General features: G+C 39.0%; 1 protein-coding gene across 5 annotated transcripts in view; it reads right to left on the bottom strand.

The window, feature by feature from the left end:
- Positions 1-21,717, bottom strand: part of SNTG1 (syntrophin gamma 1) — a 781,246-nt gene that overhangs the window by 656,777 nt on the left and 102,752 nt on the right. The window contains exon 1 of one of the 5 annotated variants that reach the window (XM_068237372.1): positions 11,535-11,554. The exons of the other annotated variants lie outside the window; for them this stretch is intronic. The gene's annotated coding sequence lies outside the window, so the exon portion shown is untranslated. Of the gene's footprint in view, positions 1-11,534; positions 11,555-21,717 lie in introns of those variants that run through there. 5 annotated transcript variants of the gene reach the window in all.

Here is a 21,717-nt window from a genome sequence, read left to right as displayed (position 1 = left end):
GAGCTCTGTGTAATCCTATTGTCAGACATGTTCAGTATCTCGTTGACTTTGAAAAATGGCAGCTTCTGCTAATGGTTTTGAAAATGACACTTTTGTCTTTCCAGATTATATTCCAAAGCTTCATAGAATCTCTGGACAGCGTTTCGATGTACATGCACGCTTCTTGTCTTGTCTGTGTAATGTTAGACACACATTCTACATTTTTGTTTATTAGATCAGACATTAGAATCAATAGAAAAAGCATCCCATATGCAATTCCCCCTTTTTTTCCCCCAAGGAAATTATTTTTCATGTTCTATTTAAAATAACTTTTCAGCACTTTTTAATTGAAAAGGTACTGACAAGTAGGTGAAAAAGCACTATCCAAATAATTTTGAGTAATTTATTGCTTTTTAGTGATTTAAAGAGAATCTGTACTCTTAAATTCTTACAACAAAAAAGCATACCATTCTATTCATTATGTTCTCCTGGGTCCCTCTGTGCTGTTTCTGCCACTCTCTGCTGCAAACCTGGCTTGTAATTGCCAGTTTTAAGCAGTGTTTACAAACTAACCAGCTTGTGATAGGCTCACATAAGCAGTGTGTGTGAGTCATACAGAGCCTGCAGGGGGCCTGAAGAGGGTGTGTACAGCTTCTATCCAATCACAAGCAGCACAGCACATTCCAGTCTCAGTGCCTTAGCCCGACAGAGCCGACAGAGGAGAGAAGATTAGATCATATAAAAGAGATAATACAGTCACTGCGCAAGTAGGAAAGGCTGCAGTAAGCCAGACCACATTAGAACAGGCATAGGAACTTATAGCATAGAAGAAATAAGGATTAAAATTTTGTTACAGAATCTCTTTAAAAGGCATTTTATTGACAAGTTTAAAAATATCACCTACGAGAAAACTCAGGAGGAAAATATGGGCCATCGGCCCATATGCAATTCACTTTTTCTGCTGAGTTTTCTCCTAGGTGATATTTTCACACCTTGTCATAAAATGCCTTTTAAGTCAGCAGCAAGCAAGAAAATACTCAAAATCAATTTGATAGTACTTTTTCACCAACTTTTGGGTACTTTTCCAATTGTAAAATGATGAAAATTTAGTTTACAGAGACTATGAAAATTATCTCCTAGAAGATAACTCCGGTAAAAAATGAATTGCATATGGGCCATTGTCTGTAATGAGAATCTATTTAAAAAGGTGGTTCCTTTTATTACAGTGTGATTTGTCAAAAGCTGACCAGAAAAGGCCACCCAGTGGAAGATTTGTCAGGCTGAATCGTGGGCTGGGCGCCACAGCTTTGTACTGTAGCAAACCATTGAAACTAAAGTTTGCAGCTGTGGTGATGGGAACCAAATTAAATCACATCACTGTGGCAAGGTGGCATATGATAAATATCAGGCAGATATCAACGGTTACCACATCTAACAAGTGTATGTCTAGCTTAAAGCAAACCTGAAGTGAAAAACTTATGAGATGATTAAAGTTTTTGACATATATATTTTTATGTTCAGTGTACGATAAGGGTTTCATTTTTAAAGACTTCTTTCTAAAAACCAGTCCTGGCAAATCTGCCTTGCTGATCTTAAAACAAACAGACGTAATGACCCTTTGAACTTTCAGGCACTAAAACCTCATCTCAAGACTTATTTCACTCTTTATCAGCTGTTTTGACTTCTATTTACTATTCAGGAAACTGACTGAATTTCACAAGCTGTTTCACAAGCTCATTTGCATAGACAACACTTGCTGTGTTGGAAAACAGAAAGCTCACCTATTGCACCACTAACAGTGGGGTGTAAGAAGGGTTATAAAGAGACTTCCTAGTACTGGTGCACTTATTTATTCTTATTTATTTTAATTTGCTTTAGTGATCCTCTGCTGAGAAGGATACAGAGGCGGCCATATTTACTTCCTTTGAAACAATGTCAGATCTCTGATTGCTCCTACTAGCTCTAACATTTTCTGAACTATACACCTCAAAGAAACATGAAGTTGGTGTGATCAAACTTTAGTCAGAGCATTAATCTGCATTTATGTTCTGGGACTGAGGCCTCAAGTATTGTAGGCACTGGATCAATTGCACAAGCAGCCAACTAGCTTTGTTTAAAAGGAAATAAATATGGCAGCCTTTACACATTCTTCTCACGGCAGGGTCACTTTAAGCACTGCCTGACAAGCTGGTTTGATTTTAAGAATTAAACTGCTGCCACCCTCATTAGCTCAGGCAGGAGTCAGTAAAGAGAGGAGCATGTGGTAGATATAAAAGATATTCTGCCTTACTACCCAGAAGAACATAAAAGTGTCATTACCATATGAATGAGGCCAGCTGTTGCAGCTGCAGTGCGCTCACTAAATGTGTGCCTTACATCGCTTTTTGTCGCCTCTTGTGTAAACTTTCCCCACAGTTTTTCCAGATGACCTTCCGAGCCACAATCAAAATGTTTTTCCACCTCCAGCTCATTGCTCTTATGTATGCTGCTGCCCTATTTGCTGCTCAATAAAGCCGTAGCCTATTAGTGCATCAAAATGTGGAAACAAAATGTAATTATGTGTAATCCTTTCCTCTGCTAGCAAAGGATACTTTGAATTTTGCAGGATTTAAAATTGTAATCACTAAATTAATCCCATTAAATGAGGACGCTGGGAGGTTTGGCTGTGCTGCTGACATTTAGCGCTGCAAGTTAGAAGGGCAGGCTGTACTGTTTATGTTCTTGTATACTGAGAGAAATTAAATTAGGAATTAGAGGTTTCTAGGCCAAGTTAAAATTTAATAAGGACTTCTGACCCATCCATGTAACACCACCAAGAAATAACTGCTCATGGATAGCTGAGAAACTCTTGGTCACTTTGCCGGTCGTTCTTTGGCATGTGCTTATCAGCATCCTCCCAGCCTGTCTTCTGGCTACGCAGGTGTGGCTCCTTCCTTCCCAATATCAGCCAAACCTAAAAGAAAATGTTCTAGGTACAAATACGTTCCTTATTCCGTGAAGAAACTCCATTGCACTGCCTATTGTATTTGTGTGTAACCACTTTGTTTAGCTGAAGTCAAATAATTAACTAATAAATTACTATTTTCCAGCAACTTGTTTAAGCACAGAATTGCAGAGAAGCAAGTTCTAAGACAGACAGCCGAAGACAGTTTGAAGACAACCCTGTGTGCGCCCCACCCTTCTGCAGTCTAAACAGTGTGATGATGCTATACCAAGTGTTAGTTCATCTATATAGTCTTTTAAATCCATTAGCTGGGCTGAATTCTCACTCTGGAAAAAAAAAAAGATCAGAATAGTGTTGCTGCTCAGATTTGGGCAAATCTCAGTAATTTGGTTTAAAGCGGACTAGAACAGAACAGCACACAATGAAAAATCTTTATTTCACATAAGGTTGCTGAATAAATTCACTCTGTTTAGCTAGATCAGAGTGTCAATTAGCTGTTATCAGTAGCTGTGAATCATAGCTTTGAGCTGTGCCATGGCAGCTCTCTGCCCTGTGTAAACACAGAGTGCATCTTTAAAAAGGGAAATCCCATCCATTTTGAGAAAAGGTAAAGGATTTCAGCTTTAAATATTGAAACAACAAACTTTATTTCAGCTTGCTTACTCTACTTTTATGTGCATATAAAACACAGGCTACTCTACATAGCTTTGAACAGAAACTGGAAGACATGAGTTTCAAATAGAAGCAATGTAACAGAGACGCCAACAAGTAAAAAATACATATTAAAAAAAAGGAGGTAGTGGTGGACTTGCCTCTCTAATGATGACACAAATAGTAAATTTTAGTAGACTTTAAATTGTCACTTTAAGAACTCCGTGCAACGCATTTTATGGGACACAGCCCGCTTCCTCAGGCACTAAAAAAAAATAATTACAGTATATCAGAATCAGTGAGCGTTGGGCGTCTCTGTGGAGAGCCAGATCTAGTTTTGGCAACTATAATGAGTTATAAACTAGTGAGAGCGGAGAGAACAGTAGTTTCAAAGTTTGCTTCCGATCAAAGTATTAGGCCAGGAGTTAAAAATAAGTTACAAAGGCTCATGTTCAGCTAATTACTCATGCAGCATGGTAGGAACGTAAGGAATCTTAGCAACAATAGTTGAAATAAATTCTTTTTAAAATGCAGCAATTTATTTTATATTTATATAATATGCATTTATAGTTATTATACTGAAAGTGAAATTTCCCTTTTAAAGGAAGCAGCTTTAAGACGTTATAACATAGACAGAATAAAAAAGCGTAGTGTGGTTCACCCCCAATAAATCAAGACTTAGCACTTTCACACCAAACAGTACAATGGGGCTTTTTTGAACCAATGTTCTTGTAATTTTTCTTCAAATCGCAGACAAGATTCATGGGTACACAGACCGAAATTCCACTTCACATGCAAAAACTGCCTGACACGTGTTTTGCGGCCATCAGCCGCTTCCTCAGAGGCACATCGTACACAAACATTTGTTAAAAAACATATAAACCAAAATACATACCATTAGAGACCCATACGCAAGTTAGGATAAAAAGCCAATCCATAAAAGGTAAAATGGGTGGGGTGAATTATACATACTTCTCTTACCCGTAAGTTTGTGTTGAATGTCGCAGCGATCTGAAACAAATACAGACCAACAAAAAACATAAGCTAAAGTCCAGGCAGCCCCAGGTAAAAAAGCTCAAAAGACTCCTTCATAAGAAATCCCACATTGATAACAGACACCATGAGAACCTACCCCAACCCCTATAAGTGACAGACACTCACTGGAGTCTCATTGTATAACTTAGCTTATGTTTTATGTTGGTCTGTATTTGTTTCAGATGCGTTTTTAACAGATGTTTGTGTACGATGTGCCTCTGAGGAAGCGGCTGATGGCCGCAAAACACGTGTCAGGCAGTTTTTGTATGTGAAGTGGAATTTTGGTCTCTGTACCCATGAATCTTGTCCGCGATGTGAAGAGATTGTAAAGAAAGAATACATTACAAGAACATTGGTTCAAAAAAGCCCCATTGTACTGTTTGGTGTGAAAAAGCTTTAAGACGTTATTATAATAATTATTTTTATAGCACTGACATGTTCTGCAGAGAAGTTCACAATCTAATGCCTACCATAGTCAACCATATTCTTAGGGGGGGGGGGGGGGATCCAGTTATCAGAGGACTCTTCTGAAGCGAGAGATTGCCCGCAATGTGCACTAAGGTTCATCTCTGGTGAGCCTCCGGTCCCCTCATCTCTGATCTTGCACGTAAGCTTCAGTCCTTTTCCTCTTCCCTTATTCCCGTCTTCACTTTGGCTAGGTTTTTAGTTCTTGGATCACTTTTTGACTGTTTCCCCGTTGTGGGGATCCTACTTATGATTATATTATTGAATGTTATTACTCTGTATGCACTTTAACTGTGAACTGTTATTTTTGTATCCTTTATAGGTGTAGGGGGACCTTAGTGTTATTACACATACTGTATATACCCATTGATTATCATTACTACTTTTATCTATTATGGGGACACCAGTGATATCACTATTTAGTGACTTTTAATTGTTTTTAATTGTATTGATTACAGTTGGTTTATTGAATAACGATTCTGTTATCTACTATGTATATTTTGGTCAGTGTGGTGCTATTCAGGGTACTTTTTTCTTTGTTTGGTCTTATTGTATTTGGCCCTTAGCACACAGTGTACCCATGTTATTACTTTTGTAATTATGGTGCTGGTCCAATTCTCTTTTATCCACAAGATTTAATCCTGTAGCTACAACGCTGCAGGGCAAGAGTTTTATCCGTTATGCCCCCCAACCAGGGAACAGTGCAAACAAATCTGAATGTTATGGTTCTGAAAGGTGATTTCATAACTGCACAAGAATAGAAGTGCTTAGGATTGGTCTGACATATGACCAATCTTACTATTCTCGCTATATTCACCAATTTGTGACTCCCTTCCACCCTCCTTCCCCTACAAATTCTTCAAACAGTAAGGCCTTGTTCACATTACATTGCGATAGCGCTGGCGATTTGGTGAGCACTTTTCAAAGCGCTTTTTTAAGCACTTTTGCTCAGTGATTAATTTTTTCACTACCTGACGTCAGTCAGGAAGTGAATTCATGGACCCGGAAATTAATACAATGTATTTATTCATTAAAGCGCTCTGGAAATCACAATTCAAATCGCTTTTTCAAGCGCTTTGCAATTTCCCTATACTTTCTATTGAGCACAGACGCTCAGAAAATGGTGCAGGAGCCGCGTTTGCAATTTAGAAAGCGGATTGTTTGTGTGAGAACACTCACATAAGCGACCATTGCACTATTGCTTTCAAGGCGATTTTTAAAATCGCCCACGTTTTAAAAAAGAGCGAAATTGCTCTTAGTGTGAACAAGCCCTAAGTGCTAATCATTCCAACAACTATACAGGTCCAAAATTAAATTATGTTAAAGTGTGGAGGGTGATTAATAGGCTCATACATCCGACATAGGAAATCCCCCCCCCCCAGAAGATAAGAAGCTTCTGTTTGTGCATAGAGTTTTATAGACAGCACTCCACATTTCTTTTTATGCTACAAGTACACTAACATGGCTACATTCATCATGCTGCTAGACCAAGAGCTGGAGGTCCCCAGTCACCATAACTTTGCTGGTGGTGTATCGGTTACTTTAACCACCCTGGCGTTCTGATTAAATCGCCAGGGTGGCTGCGGGAGGGTTTTTTTTAAATTAAAAAAAAACTATTTCATGCAGCCAACTGAAAGTTGGCTGCATGAAAGCCCACTAGAGGGCGCTCCGGAGGCGATCTTCCGATCGCCTCCGGCGCCCAGAATAAACAAGGAAGGCCGCAATGAGCGGCCTTCCTTGTTTTGCTTATATCGTCGCCATAGCGACGAGCGGAGTGACGTCATCGACGTCAGCCGACGTCCTGACGTCAGCCGCCTCCGATCCAGCCCTTAGCGCTGGCCGGAACTTTTTGTTCCGGCTACGCTGGGCTCAGGCGGCTGGGGGGACCCTCTTTCGCCGCTGCTCGCGGCGGATCGCCGCAGAGCGGCGGCGATCAGGCAGCACACGCGGCTGGCAAAGTGCCGGCTGCGTGTGCTGCTTTTTATTTGATGAAAATCGGCCCAGCAGGGCCTGAGCGGCGACCTCCGGCGGTGTTGGACGAGCTGAGCTCGTCCAGACCGCTCAGGTGGTTAAGTATGATGTACAATTTAGCCGCAAACATTCACAGAAGAACTGCCACGGCTCTGGAAAATTATCACTTATTAGCAAAATTCATAAAGCTGAACATTTCTCACTAGAACAATCCATCTAAAGTAGCTTACATGCAAGCCATTAATAATACAATCTTAAACACATTTGTCTTTCAATATAATTGCATTTAGTGTTTCATTATCTTAGTGGCATTTTAAGTGCTAGTGATAACAATGCATTAAAAAGCTATAAATCATCAGTCCGGTCACAAATATATTAATGTAATTATACTTCCTTCTCTGACTTCTACGTATAGCCCTAATTTAGCTTATTTTAATGTACTGTGGAGTAAATATAAAAATGAAGTATTAAATAAGTACGAGTTATAATGGCAAAATGATAGGCTTCCTTCCTGTTCTCAATTATAAAATTAAAAGTAAAGACGTCAGTGTGGTTGTTGGAAAAAGATCATCTTTCTGCCATTGTCTAGGATTTTGCATTGGTATAATGAACTGATCATCGGCACAGAAAAATTAGGACTCGTCACTTTTTTGAACTAGAAAATTTCAGAACACGGTAACTAATTCCATCCTAAGATTTACATTTTAGCTAAATGTTCCCACCATGGTCAACATGTAAGCAGGTCTTCAGTTCTGGTTAGATACAAAGATAGATAGGTTTGTAAAGTATCCATCATGAAAAAATGCTGTAATTAGCTGGGAAATATTTTTCAAAGGTTTTCTCATATCCCGCCTTTGCTTTTCTGTTTTCTACACCATGGCCCACATGCAATTGTTTTTTTCTCCTGATTTATCTCCTAGGAGATACATTTCATATACTCTTTAAAATAACTTTTAAGCATTTACAATTAAAAAAATAACCTAAAAATTGGTAAAAAAGTACTATCAAAATTGTTTTGAGTATTTTCTTGCTTGCTAGTGGTTTAAAATGCACTTTATGACAACATGTGAAAACAACACCTAGGAGAAAACTCAGGAGAAAAAGTGAATTGCATATGGGCCCATAAGTTAAACCACACTGATGGAACTTCTGCACAGCATTCCTTTTTTACTAAACCAGAAAACAGGTTGTCATTATGTTTATTGTTCATATAATGGTGACACTTTCCAACGTACATCAACCAATGTTTGCACAGGCTAATGTCTCTCTCTCCGACTGCAGTGATGGAGGAAAAATGAACTTATCTGGATGTTTTTGGAGGGAAATCTGGGAGTCTGAAGGAAATGTATGAAAACTAATTGTCAGGAACCGGCCCCACGGCAAGCATGCAGAGACTGTGCCCGACTGGGGTTTGACCAGATGGAGAGGGGAAGCAGCCTTATTCAAGCTAACACAAGGCCGTCAAACCTGAACACCACTTTACTCGGTCACCACTAGCTGCTGCTAGACACGTCAACAATTCCCACTCTGCTGTCGATTGGCCTGCACTCAGTCCAGCGTTTTCATATTTGGGTCAGCTGCGTGCTTAGGCCAAAATACGGGACCGCCACACACACAATGCAATCCCATGGTAGCAAGGCACAATCCCAGCAGTACAATCAGGCACTGAACTTGTAACACAAATTACACTGCAGTTTCTCTCTAGGACTAGTTCTGCTTGTACATCAGAAGTCAAGCTTATTAAATAAATATTTAATATTCCAGAAAAAAGTGGAACAGTGCAGAAAGAAATATATACATAAGATTTACAAAAACAAAGTAATAATACAAGGACACACAACAAGACAGTCTGCAAAAATAAAACAGGAGTTAAACGTTACCAGCATACAGAACAGAGCGTTGTTTGCGAGAGCACGCAGTTCCAACCAGTAGCCGGGGCATCCCGAGCTCCTGAGAAGTACAACTCTGAATCTTCCAAGCTGATTTTTTATAAGGAGATGGCTAGCCTGGGCTACTCAATGTTCACATCCAGAATCATCTAATTTCCTTAGATGATGACACCATGGTTTTCAAAGACCTCTGTAATCCTCACTTGCTGTGATATGCAAATTCCAAAGGTTTCCTGTTCTGCCAGACTCTAGACCAATTGTGTATACAGAGTTCAAAGCAACACCTTCCAGCACATTAGGAGATTCAGGAGAAATGGTTGGGTCATTATTTAATTGAATGTCCAGGTGTCTGTGGCCTATTCAACTTAGCTGGTCTATTCAAATCAAATTTACAGTCCTTTCAAGATTGCTTCCTAATTTACCCAGTGTCCAGGTGACAATTATTTCCAAAGCCAAACTGGCTTCTAACAGATATACACATAAGAGAGAGAGTACATAGCCAAAATAAAATGAAAAAATATGGCTTCTGTATTATATACAATATCACACATAGCTGCTATATTATCACACTAATGTCCCCAGTTAAATTTACATTTCTTCAGGACTTATTGGCAGGCTTCAGAAAGCGTCCCTGAGTTTTACCAAAGATGAGTGCATCCACACCGCACATCTCTGTACCCAAACTTGTGCGTGCACAGTATGGATCCACTCAAAGATGCAAGTACTTCTGAAGCCTGCACAAGGAGTCGTGCAAAGGTATTATATCTGTAGGTCGAATAACTTCAACATGGTGAGGGCAGCTTTAATAGCCTACCTTGACTTTTGTTCCTTGACTGCCAATTTTTGTGCTGCATTAGTTTAATAGCTTAGATAAGGATTCTGTTGTTCAACAATTGTTTGCTCTGAGTTTACTTGTGCCACATTAATCCATGCCATGCACAGGATCAACCAATCCGAAACAGTCTGGAGACATGTTGGATTATTGTGGCTCTATATATTTAACAAGCTTACACATCATTGCATTCCAGCAGCTCTGGAGGTGTGTTTAGCTTACAGGGACAACAATGGATGATTTGCATATTTCAGCAGTGATGCACCGGGAGACATCTCAGAACTCACTCCAACCTGAATAATTGCAAATACTTTCTGTTTTAGGAAAGCAAACTTTTGTTTTCTGTTATATTTGTTTAGTGCACTGTCTTTTAATAAACACTGTTTTACTGATATTCCTGTGATCTTCCTGGGTTTTATACTTGCTGCAAAAATGTGTTTATCTTCATTGCCAACATTCATGATTAACTTATGATCAATTCTGGACAGTCCATCAAGCAAAAGTGGTGGTTACGTTTCGACAGTCAGGTGATGAATCTATGTGTGGCTGCACAGTTTTGTAAGCAGGTCAGCAGTCAATATCTGATCTGATTTCAGTCGAAATCTGACAGAATTTGACAGCTACAACATGGATCAATCCATCACTATGCTACAGATCATTTCTCAAACGGGGGGAATAATCAGTCATGCATAATTTTGCCTTAAAGAGACTATGTAACAAAATTTTCAGCCCTATTTCTTCTAACCTATAAGTTCCTATACCTGTTCAAATGTGGTCTGTCTTACTGCAGCCTTTCCTAGTTCCACAGTGGCTGTATTATCTCGGTTATATAATCTAATCTTCTTGTGTTGCTCTGATCTGATAGGTAGAAGCTATACACACACTCTCCAAGCCCCCTCCAGGCTCTGTATGAGTCACAGACTGAGCTTCTCTTAACTATAACATGCTGGTTAGTAGCCACGTCTTTTGTTTGTAAACACTGCCTAAAACTGGCAATTACAAGCCAGGATTGCAGCAGGGAGTGGAAGAAACAGCAAAGAGGGGCCCAGGAGAACATAATTAAGAGAATGGTATGCTTTTCATTGTAAGAATTTTAGAGTACAGATTATCTTTGTATTTATTCAAAAATTAAAACTTTAACAGGAATATTTACATTTATCCAACTAGTCACTGTGTTAGAGCTGACCAATTTACTCAAAGCTCAAAAGTGTTACCCTTCCCCCACCCCTGTGTGAGGTTTCATTTGAAAGAGTGGTATGAGGCCTTCTCTTCATCATAATAGCAGCTATCTGCCCTGCAACCAAGACATACGCCTGATATTTATCTCTACCAGTTAATGAAGGCATCTTCTAAAAAAAAAAAAAATGGAAAAATGGGAATGTGCAGTAAATTACTATACAGTCATCCACAGCAATGTATTACTTTCCTGGATTTTCCCAAAGACTGCTACTATCTAAAAAATGTCTCAGTCCACTGATTTGCAAAATGCTTACATTGCAAACTTAAATGAGTAGAGTTTTTTTCCCCTAGTGTTTCCAGTATAGCTGTTTAATGTATATACAGTACCTTTGGTCTCTGTGGGTTTTTGTTGTGCATTTTATTTTTTTTCAGGGATGGGTGAATACATTAGATGCAAATAGATCAGTTTGAGAGCTATTCGTTCTGTGAAACCTCAAAAAAATTGGACAATAAAGCCAATCAAGTGCAGGATTTCGTAAAGTAGAAAATAAGGATCAAGGGGAAAAAAAAAATGTATATGCATACTCACCACCCTTACCCTTGAGAAATGCAGATTAGGAACATCACCCTTCCTCTAGAGTTTATCCAGGCTCATAAAGGAATACTATCAATACCCAAGTGTTCTAAAATGACAATGTACAAATAATGTCTAAGTAGCTGTGTATACATTTTCTTACTTTTCATGTTAAATATCAGAGGCAAAAGCTGCAATTTACTGAGGGTAGTATCTAGCTATATTGGGCCAAATCAATTGCAGAAGGGGTGTCTGCTTCAATGCACTGCCAGTGTTGCATATCATACTACAGAAAGCAAATATCAAACATATCAAACTCTTAAAGCAAAAACTGTATGAAAAGCTGTGACAATTAGTTACATTTCCTCTGCTCTCTTCAGACACTTCAGTCAGAAACACAGGACACAGGCGCTGCAGCTGTTGGGAGCTCTCTTCTCTGTCACACTCAGAGCTACACATAGAGTTAACTGATCAAATGTGAGGGGAATTTCCTCTCTCCTCATGGCTCAGTCTGCCGTCAGTTTTGGCGTCAGTAAAGTTTGAAAGTATTTTGATAACAGTAAACAACGAGGTTGCTACTAAAATGTATACACCAGTACTTAGCAGCACTTCCCAAACAATTCCTGTGTCAATTGAAAAAAAATATGTGAATCGATAGTATTCCTTTAATTATATGATCTCACACCAGAAAGAGGTTTTGGATGCATCTCAAAAAATCTAACTTTCCAACAAAAGGTAACAATAGAAAAAAAAAAAGCACATGTGGTGCCCCATATTTATTATTAAATTATAAAAAGTATATTCATATCATATGAATATACATTCAAAATCATATTTCAAAAATAGGAAGGAATTCAAGGGTTAGCTTATCACCTAAAATATGTCAGAGCCAGCCATAACAACAAACGCTTATAGGTCACTCATTGACAACATTTTTGGGGAATAATTCTATTTCCGTGCGTCAAAAAAGTGCCAAAAATAGGAATATACACAAGTCTATAGTGTAATACATTTCATTGTGAGCAATTTATTTTAGAACACCATTTAATTTATGGTGTATATAGAATGATACAATAGTAGTTTTTCCACTTTATTTCCTAAAGATAAAATATATCAGTCAGATATAAATGTTAATCTCAAAAAATATTTAAAATAGAACAATTTAGAGTCAAGCATTCCTCAGCTGGTGCATAACTAATGTGATAGAAGCAATAAAACTGGTATTGTATCACTTTTGAAGCTACATACAGGACTATGATATATGTTTTTTTTATTTAAAATATATTCATTTATGTAGAAATCTTTATTTAACTTATTGGTTTTGGTAAAGGCATGGTGACCCAGTGAAACAATTACATTTTGTTTTAGCAACCACAGACAAATAATTTAGTTAATCCTCTAAATCCTTTGTAACTAATTTATGGAGGTAGTGTTGTGCTCAATAGAAATATCTTAAGCTCTATAAAGATAAAACTGTGTTCTAAGAGACAACATGCTGTGAACAAATCCATCTCTGGAAACACGGTTGGCTAGATGTCTCCAGCAAAGGAACTTATAACCATCTTCTCTGCAGTTTAGTGCTGTCAGAAAATAAATGAATCCCAAGACGTTTTCTAAATGGAAAAAAAAAAAGTAAAGGGCAGAATAGATATTTTCTATAGATAAAATATTTTGTATTTGCAATCCACCAATACAAAAAGAGTATTATTAAATTATTATTTTGATATACTTTAAGAATTACTATCTGGCATAAGCAATTTAAAACATGACTCCCTATAGCTCATATAGCTCTCCTACTTTGGATATGTTACGGCCAGAACCCGAAGTCTGGCCACTTCGGGTTCTGGCCAGTCAAAACTAGGCGTGGCCGTCTCACTGTGGCCAATGCCCGAAATTGATTCCTGGCGGCTCCGTTTAACTCTTGTGGCTCTGTCGTCTCCCCTTTCCCCCCTCCATTTGACTTCTGGCATCCGGGGACACGCAATGCATGCAGGGTCATTTGTTGCGGCAGGAATGCAGGGATTCATGATGTTCATTCCTGCAGAGCGTTTGCTGGCAAAAGCAATGTCTGCAGCGTTCCTGCTCTGCTTCCCTGCTGCGACAAACGACTCTGGGTGCATTGTGCGTGTCTCCCAAACTGCCAAAAGTCTATAGGAGGGGGCAGGAGGGAGGAGCCAGAGCTTGGGGAGAGGAACAGAGCTGCCAAAAATCAATTCATTTTGGATATTGGCCGCAGTGAGGTGGCCACTTCTAGTTTTGACCAGCCAGAACCCGACGTGACCAGACTTCGGGTTCTGGCCATAACAGATACAAGTAATGTAATTAGTGTGAAAATCGCAATCATCCTTTCCCAATTCAGTCACAGTCAACTAGTACTGAAACAGCCATCGTGCATAATGATGTAAATTCCAATCATTCAGAAAGCTTAACAGTAATGAAAACAGTGTAGCTTGAACCACACAGAACCTTCCGGTTATAATGCAAGCCTTGTTTACTGTACTGTATTAACTGTACTCAGAGACACAAAAACAATCTGAAGAGCTCAGTATGGAATGGCTCAATGCCTGACAAAATTGACAATTTCCCTCCAATACACAAAATTACTGCTTAAAAAGTAACTACGCATTAGTACAAAAATATGCAATGTATGCAATCACTAAACACGCTATAGTGTAATTGCGTTCCATTAATTATTGATCAACTTCAGTACATAGCCACTATACCTTTTTTCAGTAAACTTGTTGGAAGCTATGGAAAGAGCATATTGCTTAGTGTACAAAGTAGAGACATTTAAGCAGCAGCATTACAATTAATATACAGTAAGATGCAGTCATGCAGGCTCTGGCTATGTGTGCAAGTGGCAGCTGGAATACTCACTCCCAATCTCAGCAGCAGCTAATAACAGTACAAATAATAATAATAATAATAATAATACAAGGCAGTTGAGCACATGGAGAACTCGGGAACCATCATAGGTACATCAATGTGATGCAGAATAAATAGAATAATTTGGTAAATATATTGCAAAGCTATAATAAGCTTGTTTAAAGCACAACTGAGGGTCATTTCACACTGCATTTGTTGCGTTCCATCGCAACAGACAATATAACCGCATCACAACGTGATGCAACTGTATTGTGATGGTATGTTCACATCAGTACATCAATGGCGTGGCAGTTTCCATCAGAAGGACACGGACCATGCTGTGCCTTTACCAGACCAACATGCATGTTTACAGTGAAGCATACTGTAATATACTCTGTGCCACATTGCACTGCTAACGCACAATACGATTTTTCACAACCCTTGTGATCCTATTGCAATGTGCAAAGCTACCTACAGGTTAAAAAAAACAAACAACGATACTGGTTAAGTGCCCCCTAGCTCATAACTAGTCCATAACTCTTACTTCTTCCCAACCCTCCATGTTATCCATAGGTAGAGTAGATAAATCCACCTCCTCCCTGTTGGGTCACCCATGCCCCTCAACTGCCTGTCCCCTCTATAGGCTGGGGAGTGATGGGCTGTCACAGGCTGAAGCCTATGACAGCCAAGCACGCTGATTGGCTGTCAGGGGGAGGGGACAACATAAAATAAATTAAAAAAAGGCAAATTACAAAAATAAAATATTAAAAAAACAAAACAAAAAGAAAAGAAAAAAAAAAAAAAACCACAACTGGGGAGCGATCAGACCCCACCGAAAGAGAGCTCTGTTGGTGGGGAGAAAAGGGGGGGGGACACTTGTGTGCTGAGTTGTGAGGCCCTGCAGCTAGACCTTAAAGCTGCAGTGGCCATTTTAGTAAAAAATGTCTTGGTCACTAAGGGGGTTTAACAATGCGGTTCTCAAGAGGTTAAACATATGACATATCCAAAGTAATATACGGTTTGAACTAGAGACTTTTTTTTCCTAAAGATCACTCATCACTATTACAAACAAATTATTTTGGATGAACTGAAAAAGTTGTTTGAAATAGTGATAAGAAAAACTTCTAACTTACAAAAACTCTCGAGGTCCAATTACCTAATTTTCCTTGTATGACCTGAATAAATGAGAACTCATGTTTGTATTGAAATTTTGAGTATTTTCTGCTCGGAATAGCTTTACATTTAAACAGAGCTTCTGAGATGTTCCATACACCTAATCATTTTAAAGTTGCCTTACATTCATACGTTTGTTAATTCCATTCCCATGTAGGAGTTATAAAATAACTGTCATTTCAAAGCTAAATTGTGTGGTTCAATTTAATTCTCATATTATATAGCCTATATCATGAGGAGAAAAGGTGTCATTTCAAACGCTTTACATTTTTTGTGAATGGAGTCCATTGCGACATCATTAACTACGATATATTCCAACTTGGCCGCTATAAATGTTAAACATTGTAAATGAAACAGCGGTAAAGCAACCAATCTTTATGAAATTACATACCTGTGATCGTTTTTACTAATACTTTTACACAGTTTCTGAACTTCTAATAATGGTTAACATGCCATTTTAACCACTTTAAGCATCTTTATATAAATTGTCCCCGCCTCCCCACCCCCTCCGTTAACCAGAAATAATGTGAGGGTTGATTCACTTGCACCCCAGTCCATTTAGACATCTATAATCTTCCCAGATCTGTTTGGTTTTCCCATTGCTGCAATTACTGGCCTTGCATTTAACAAATTATACATTTTGCTGCTTACAAACTGCACAAAACAGTTATTCACCATTCCTTCCATTATTTGTGGATAATAGCTTTTGGTCCCCACGGCCATTTAATCACCCGGCTTTCATTCAGCACTTTGTAGAAAAGGTGCTAGGGCTCTGGAACTGGATACATCACACACAATGCATCAACTAGTGCAGAAATATATCTTGATCTCTGTGTGACAAGGGTTTCTATAAATACAGTGTGCTTTATTGCCTATTACCCAATGTAATGTATGTCATTTATATAAACAGGAACAAGCCTTACTATGTTGCAATAAAAGATTAATTTTCAATGCAGCTCTCGGAACGATGCATGACAATTAGTTGGTAAACAGCAATATATGCATATTTACATTTTGGATGAATAATTAGGTATAATTGTCATTTAATACAGCTACAATTAATGCTTATACATGTATATTCTTTTGAACAAATACGCAAATTATTCACAAGCACAAAAGTCCCGAGAAACATCCATAGAGGATTTGGTGAACATTAAAGTAAACCTGAACTAAAAAACTGATGAGCTAAGCAATTGTATCCATTCTCCTACTCCTAAATATGACTTTTTCTAAACTTCCGTGGTTTTATTTTGCATTTAAAAGTTAAAAAGAATGTTTTAATGCTTTTATTATGTCAGCTGAAAGACACAGTCAGTGTTCCAAATCTATAAACTATTGAGAAGTTTTATTTTTTTTTATTTCACCTTTCCCCTTCCTATGGTGGTATGGGCAACTTTCTCAAAATACACTATAAAATAAAAAGTTGTTCTCTGACAGGCAGGAGTTAGAAGTATAATCCTCAGAGCAGGTTCTAGCACATATGCAGCCTTAAAGGGAACCCGAGGTGAAAGGGATATGCGGCCTGCCATATTTATTTCCTTGTAAGCAATGCCAGTTGCCTGGCAGCCCTGTTGATCTTCTCCAATAAGTAGTGTCTGAGTCAAAACCCTGGAACAAGCATATGGCCAATCCAGTAAAACCTGAGTCAGCTGAGTTAGAGTACCTGATCCGCTGCATGCTCGTTCAGGGTCTATGGCTGAACGTATTAGAGACACAGGATCATGAGGACTGCCAGGCAACTGGTATTGTTTAAAGGGAAATAAATATGGCAGCCTTTATATCTCTCTCACCTCAGGTTCCCTTTAAGCAAACACCACCCATCCCCTGCCACAGTTAGGAGTGTGAGGCCAGTATCAGGTCCTCCACACACTTCAGCTTCTGTGTTATCACCCAACTCTTTTGGTATAAAAAGTGCCTAGGGCTGTCCTCTCCTTCCCTCTTGAATATGCAGAGCAGCAACAGTAAAGCACAGATACTTGTTAAGTGCGGTGTCCTCTTCTCTTTTACACTGCAGCCTACCAGCAGGCAGAAGCTTTCCACTGTAGGTTCCCGATGAATGTCACATGACATTGGGAGCCTATGAAAAAAGTCTGTGGTGAGAGGCTGCAGTAAAGAGGAGGAGATGACTGGCACTTGAATAGATATTCATGTTATGCTGCGGCTGCTTTGCAGATCCAGTCGCCGATGCTGCACTGCTGCCCCTTTGATTTTGCTGCATGTCAGTTCTGTTACCCTTTAATAATTTTTTTTAACATGAATATTTGTATTGTTCCCAATTGAATGTAAAGCTAGAATATTTGAAACTTTGTAGGCGTAAATCCTATCTAGGAAACAGTAAGTCTGCATGCCCTTCCCATAGGGGTGTGGCCAGCTTTCTAAAAATACTCCACTAATCAGTCTAAACGTGGCCACTAATGGTCCAACCTCTAGCAAAAAATCGTTCGAGTGATCAGAAATTCTAATCGGAAGAAAAATCGTTCACTACACCATCAACAAACCAATTTTTGCTTCCTATCACAACCAACAAGAAAATCCAAATTTTGGTTTGACAAAAATCCCATTGGAGAACTATTTTTATAATCGTTCATAATTGATTGTGCCCATCAACTGAGATTGTTTAAAGAAAACCTGAACTGAAAATTAAAAGTCAAAATAAACATACACAAGTCATACTTCCCTCCCGTGTAGTCTACTCATCAATTGCATTCTCCTGTCCCGCATGCTGTTTGTCCACTGTGATCAATGGAATTCTCCGTCCTCCATTTTGAAAATGGCCATTACCCATAACAGCTTTCTGGTCAGCACACAGTTAAAGTAACATCGCCCACTTGAGCCACAGGGAAACATGGACATTTACCTGGTACATCAGTTTTCCTCTCAGCTATAACTGACAGCAACTGATATTTTCCTGACAGCAACTGATATATTTCAGATCTGACAAAATATTGTCAGAACTAGAAGGGATTATTGTCAGAAGAAAATGGTGAGCTTCTGAGAGGAACTGATGGCAAGGTAACTATGTAATGTTCAGTTGAAGTTACCTCATGTGTTCATTTTAAATATTTCTACTCAGTACAGATTCTCTTTAACCAATCCGATCCGAATTTCTGATCGCTCAAACGATTTTGCACTAGAAATTGGACCGTTAGTGGCCACCTTAAAAGGCCTAGATTGTGCTAAGAAGATAAGAATGCAAATGTCTGTGAGGGACAATTATTGAACTTTAATGTTTAGTGATCTATGACTATGTAAATGTCGCTGAAAATTTTCTGCACAACAAAATGTGCAAAATAAAAATATAAAAATTATACATAAACATATACTCCTGCTTATGCACAACTATAGAATATTGTAAATATTGTAAAGGCCGACAACATCACATGAGGGTGTGGGCTATGTAGATGAATTCTGAAATGTTTGTGTGGTGCAGAACAGGTTTGCTTGTACATTTTTGCCGAAGTCATTTTTGCTTTTTAAAAAATATTGGCAAACATACATTGTATTTTTGAATATGGTCAAAGGAAAAATATTTTTTTTCCTGATGCAAAAATTTGTGAAAACCCAGAAACATTCGTGAAATCTTACCGTAAAAGTCTTTTATTTTAGTGCAAAAATTCACTAAAAATCCCAAACGTATTACAAAATTATTTGATGGCATTTTTGCTCAAAAGTCTAATTTTACATTATGTTCGCAAAAATCAATGCAAAAAAAGAATATGGATACTTTCACTCATCACTGGTGCAAAATGCCTATAGGAAACAAACACAAACAAAACACTAGGTGGTGCATGCTTTAGCTAACATTGATGTTCAGAAGAGAGGATTGCCAGAAGCGGTAGCAGAGCTACAGTTCTGGAACACATGGAAATGGGTACCCGGCAGTGAAAGGGCAGTGTTCTCCCCAGGCTCTTTTAGCCGGGTGCTCTGGCTAATTTTGGTGAGTACCCGGCTGTCATCGGCTCTGCTCCTCCTATACTGCAAGCAGAGTTGTGCAAGCCTTTCATTCCTCTGTCACAGCTACTTTTTCCTGCCACCCGGCTGGAGAAAATTTCTAGGAAGAACACTGAATGCATCCAGTATCCTACATGGTGAAAAACAGCAGGGCAAGGTGGAAAGAAATGCAGGGCATGCTGCATTAGTAAGGCTTACTGAACTGACCCTTTCATTAGATGGATGGAAAGTGTGTGTTTGTGAGAAAGATAGGGAAACTTATGTACAGTAGATGGTTGGAACAACCCATTTTTCTATACAGCCGAATCAATCCAATTCACAGTAGATCTTGCTGGGAAACTATTCCACTGCATTGCATGGACATATAGAGATTAAGATCACAGCAGATAAATCAGAGTAGCACTGAGGGCCATATCCTATTCCAGGTGATAAGTAGCTTGCAAATACAAACTACTGATCACCTTACCATTGGGCAAGGATTACCAGCATATCCAACTGTCAGTTTCCTTCGCGGGATGGCCGATCATTAGGGAGCATCACACAGGCGAAAGCCTGAGCGATGCTCCCTTTTATCGGGAGATGGGGAGCATGGCTTCACCCTGTGGTGTTGTCCTTCAGCACCACAGCCTCACTCCCCAGAGATGCACACACGCCCACCAAACATCACTTCCATCTTTGGCCGCTGCATCTGGAGGTCTCCTTTAATAAGGGGACCCCCAGAGCTCCCCATCGGGTTGCCGCAGATCCCCGAAGCTTCCCACCGCTGCACCGGTCTCCCTGTAGTAATTAGCATACCGCCGAATAACTTCCGCCGCAGGTGCTGCTCAGTAATTATAGTGTACTCTCACTGTAATTACTGTGTCTCCAAGCCCCGGCAAAGCATCTTTGTAACCCCGGCAAAGCATCTTTGAAGCTCCTGCTAGGGCTCCCCATTGGTTCACTGTCTGAGCCAATGAAAATGGCCAATGCTGCGACCCGACGGGGAGTTCTGGGGGTCTCCTTGTTAAAGTCGACCAACAGGTGCAGCTGCGACGACGTGCGTTAGCTGGTTTAGACATGCTCTTTGCAGGTCTAAGCTAATGCTCATGTCTGCATGGCATGAAAAATGTAATTGGATAGCGTGAAAAGAACTCACAGGGTGATAATATCGCCCGAGCGAGTTATTCTCCGCCTGGGGGGTGGGTTAAACTGAATTGGATTAGGCAATGGGGGCATTGCCTAATTTAAGAACTTGCCAGTGCTGGCAAATTTATCAATACAATATAGCCCTCAGTGTTTTTAAAATGCTTGCAACATACATAGCTAATATGGTAAAGAAAATGATTTGAATAACTTCCACTTGATGAGTTATCACAACCCGTACATGCTAGTGAGTAATTGAAGTGCCTTCTGTTGAAATTTTATAACCAGACACCAATAGGGCTCATTGATTTCCATAAAGAAAAAAGTGGGCCGATCTAAATAAAAATGTACCTCAATGACACCACTAACATACAAATATTCCATTAAAAACCTCACAGTAATCGCAAATTATCATCAGTCTAATATTATCTTGCCCAATACAGTGATGGCACAAATAGGATTGTGGAGCCATTTGTGTAATGGGGGTGGAACAGGCAATTAAGCTCAATGCAGAAAGGTCTTATTACACTGTATAATCATTTTGATTAATCCATGATGAATACGTCAAGAAAATAAACAATAGTATTCATGTGCATAAAGTATTAATTTTATCAGAATGGAGCTGAGGAAGCGTAATGGCTCTAGAGAGAAGAATCATGGAAGATGCATTCCAAAATCAAAATTAGAGTTGCAAATAAGCCAGGAGAGGTACGTGATCCATAATACAGAGGACACAATGTTCAAGGAGAATGCATATGTGGGCATTATTAGAATACATTAGGATGCATATATAGGAAGGAGCATAACTAGCGGCAAAAAAAGCAAATTGTAGCTTCATTCATAACACAAAAGAAATTATTCTTAAAGGGATGAACTACATTGCTGCTAGATGAATTGTTTGACCGTTTAAGGGCCTTGCACAGTATATAAACATGCTATAGGAGGATGTACAGGGGTTGGACAAAATAATGGAAACACTAACATTTTGGCATCACAATCTTTGAACATGTTTTAAGCAATGAAAACTTGAAATATGTAAATGTTTTTGTTTATTATGTTTGTTATTTGATATGTTTAATTAAAATAA

The sequence above is a fragment of the Hyperolius riggenbachi genome, chromosome 5 (assembly GCF_040937935.1).
Source record: "Hyperolius riggenbachi isolate aHypRig1 chromosome 5, aHypRig1.pri, whole genome shotgun sequence".
Lineage (NCBI taxonomy): Eukaryota > Metazoa > Chordata > Amphibia > Anura > Hyperoliidae > Hyperolius > Hyperolius riggenbachi.
This window is presented reverse-complemented; position numbering and strand designations above follow the sequence as displayed.